We start from the raw sequence: 3,701 nt of genomic DNA, 5'->3' as shown, positions 1-3,701 counted from the left end.
AGAATTCTATCGATTTTTCGTTTACGATTCTTTTATATATTTGGTGGCTCTTAAAAGAGCCGTTTTTTTAACTTTTCAAATTATTTCTTTTCCAGCTGCCACTGATACACCAGGGCTTTGCAGTATTTCATTTTGGCCATTAGCAGTTTGGATGTTGGATCTTTCATCAACTGTTTTGATGTTAGTAGTTTACCAGTTTTCTCGAAGTATTGATGCTCTATTTTCTTTAAATGTTCTTTGAGGTTGGTTTGTTGCTGAGATATTTTGGATTCCATGACTGGTAAGATGTCTGTGTGTGTGTCTATTAGTGTCTTGTTATTTGGAGAAACCCTCAATCTTTTTCTTGCTCTGTCAAACTGAATCACCTCATCGGTCAGTCCTAAGATAAAACCCAGCTTTTGGCCTTGGTGTGTTTCTGTTTTTCTCTCTAATAAACAAGAAGAAATATGCTAAGTGCCTAAGCAAAATATGTTCATACATGGACGACAGTGATCTATGTGACAGTCAAATACAAATGTTGGTGAAAGTACCTTTATCTGTATTTGTGGTTTGCATGATACCAGCTTCAGAATTTGCATTTTCATCGGCTTCCTCCTGACAATTAATCTCAAGACAAGCAACATTTTCTTCAGAAACTTCAACTAACCTTACATTACGTCCAACAGTATATTGCTCACCACTTCCATTACAATCATCTGCTTTCTCCCCCTCACCACTAGTTTGAACAATGTCAACACAACCAACTACAACATCACAACCAGCTGCAGCATCAGAGTGTTCCTCAGCATCACAATCAACCACAGCATCACAAGCAACCACAGCATCACAAGCAACCACAACATCACAAGCAACCACAGCATCACAACCAACCACAGCATCACAATCAACCACAACATCACACCTACCTTCAATCTCATCCACAGCACCGACATTTTCCTCATCCTCCTGATTTGTTGTACACATGACAGTCTCCATATTACCATCAGAATTTTCCACCTGAAGTACTTTTATAGGCATTTTTATTTTTTTCTCCAAGAAGGTTTGCCAACAGCATTTCAAATAAGCCTCTTCTTTCTTGAAGTTGCTGGAGCGAAAATGATGCAAAGTTGGTCCTTTAGGAACTGCTTCAGGATTTCCCTTTGCATCAAAAAACTCAATGTCACCATTGTTGCATGTTCTCCACCAAATTCTTTCACCTGCTAATAAGAAATCACAGATCCTTTCAAGATGAACTTGCCAAGATCTGTAATTCCTTGCTAGCATCTGTTTAGAAATAACAGTGTTTCCAAAATTTGGTAGAGAAGATGCAAGTTTGGAAACATGAGCTTCTTGTGTGTCGGAGGTTGAAGGTTGTTCAGCTTTCAATTTCTTTTCAGCCTGGACTCGGATAAAGACATTACCAATGATGTGGTCAGGATGGTTAGATGATGTCATTCGGGTTATATTGTTAATACTATTAAATACTCTTTCCTGTTCTTCTGTGTTTGTAGATCGGCCGCTTATTAATCTGTTCTGGATTGGTGCATGTGCTGTAATGTTGTGGAAGTAGTTACCATAAAACTTCCGAGTTGACATTTGCTTCAGGGAAAATCCGATAACTGACCTGCACAACATTGCATGATGAAAGGTAAGGTTATGGAGTCTCAGAACTGCTCGTGGTGTTCTCTTGGCTTCTGAGTTGTAGGCTATTTCTTGAATTTCTACAAGGGTGTCAAGCAATGATTGAACCTTTGGATTAACTGAGCCTCGAAGCTGATTGGAAACAACAATCAAAGCACAGCGGTAATCAAAGGTTCGTTTCGTTTCTTTCCCCCCAATGCTCAATTCAAGAACAGCCTTCAACTTAGAAGCTTCATTGGGTGGCAGATGGTCTGGTAGCTCACAAAATAGATTTTCGATGTGCTTCCCAATGTCGTGGAGGGGTTCAAAACCTAGAATCTCATAACTAGCACAGTTAATTGACCCTAAGGTTTTGTTGGGACTGGTAAATAGTAGGGCTGGCACTCTTTGAACTCCATGCAGTTCATCCCTCAAGAGATCTTCTAGTTCTTTCTTCTTTTTTCCTTCGTAGATTGATCTGGCATTCAACTCCCTGATCAAGTTGGGTTTTGTTAATCCATGGAAAGGTTTATTTGACTTTGCCAAAGAATTTGCTGCACCGCATGGGCCTTTAAACACCAACTGCTGTCGATCCTCCAATGATACGTGTGGGCAACGAAACACATAATCAAGTTCATACACCCGATGAGCATTGGCACCACAGATGGCACAGTAGAAATTCCCACCCTTCTGTTGGCCAGCTTCATATTGACGAGAAGGACTGTCACCATGGAAGAACCTCATCTTGTCTGAAACAGGTACACCAGTGGTTGTTGTAATAGGATCTGAGAGTTGTTCTAAACACTCAAGTCTGGTCTCTATGTAACACAATTGATCTTCATCACAGGATGATGACCTTGCAACGATGTACAGACTTGGTGCTTCAACCAATGACTGGATGTTGACCTTTTTTCCAGTGATGGCTTCGTATTCACTGTTGGTATAGAATGTGGCTTGGTCATACAAGCAGGTTGCCATAAAGACAAGGTGGGAATGGTTTGCAACTGTAGATAGGTCATGCCATACGAGTAGATGCCGTGTTCTTTCCATTACCTTCAGCCGCTCTCTCATATCTGTTTCATCCTCACCCTCTTTTCTCTCATTTAGCATTGTCAACCTGTTCTCAACTTCTGTCACACTCATGCTATTCACATCTTTTTCATCATTAATCCGCATAAATTTCTCCAACTCATGTAGCTTTCTTCTCCTGATCTCAACCAGTGGGCATTTGCGTCCTTCCACAAAAAAGGACGACTTCTCGATTGAGCCATCCTCTTTTGAGCACTAGCTTCTCATACTAAACAAAAATGAAAGATTCTTAAAAGTTTACTTGGTCCGTCTTGTTAACAGTGTATTAACCCACTCATTGCCCCTTAATGGGTTAATCTACAACATTTACTACCTTATTAACATTTACAGTGCTTGCTTTTCTATATACACGTATGTCAATATTAGAAGTTAGAATCACAAAAGCTAAACTGCATTTGATCTTATCATTAATTGTAATTAATATATAATTGAGATTAAATTACCTTTCTTGGCACTATTAGCTCCCCAACATTTATTTCGCCTGACAAAACTTTTTCTTGCAATTTCTTCAGCACTTTACCATTAGTTTCAGGAACAGGAACAGTGATTTCACCACCTGCACCTCTTCTTAACTTTTTTCTTATGTTGCCCTCATTACATTCTCTCCTTCTTTTCCTAAATCCTTCCACATTAACACCTTCTGACTTTAGCCACTCCATAGCAATTTGACCACCGTTTTGAGCTATCTCTCCAGCTTTGTTTTTGATTTGAAATTGTCTTGCTAGTTCAGACCAGTTGACCAAAGTGTCATCTCCATAACTGTTTACTTCATCTTTCATCCCTTCCTTATCCCATTCCATGTCAGCAAACTTGCCAACAGGACTTTTCTGTTTCTCTTGCTGTTTCTGCTGCCTTGTGCGTTCTATTGCATCTTTTTTACTTTCAAAACCAATTGTCAACCTTTCCCTTTGTCTTCCTGCTAATGATTGTCGATTTCCAAAGCATCTATTAAATAAAATTATATTTCATTTTCACTAATGATATATCACCAGCTACTCCGGCTGGATATTTTT

The 3,701-nt window shown here is 39.3% G+C and overlaps 1 long non-coding RNA gene across 2 annotated transcripts; it reads left to right on the top strand.

Moving 5' to 3' along the window:
* Positions 1-242: 242 nt before the first annotated feature.
* LOC114543336 lies at positions 243-2,820 on the top strand. Of its 2 annotated transcripts, XR_003689990.1 has the most exons (4): positions 243-280; positions 1,491-1,627; positions 2,072-2,357; positions 2,447-2,820. It is a non-coding gene; the product is annotated as an uncharacterized LOC114543336 (long non-coding RNA). The 2 variants fall into 2 exon arrangements; XR_003689989.1 differs by lacking the exon at positions 243-280 and having other exon boundaries at positions 1,216-1,627.
* Positions 2,821-3,701: the final 881 nt, after the last annotated feature.

The sequence above is a fragment of the Dendronephthya gigantea genome, unplaced genomic scaffold (assembly GCF_004324835.1).
Source record: "Dendronephthya gigantea isolate DGI-Jeju-01 unplaced genomic scaffold, DenGig_1.0 000440F, whole genome shotgun sequence".
In the NCBI taxonomy this organism is placed as follows: Eukaryota; Metazoa; Cnidaria; class Anthozoa; order Malacalcyonacea; family Nephtheidae; genus Dendronephthya; species Dendronephthya gigantea.
The sequence above is the reverse complement of the archived record's forward strand: the minus strand, read 5'-3'. Positions and strand labels throughout refer to the sequence as shown.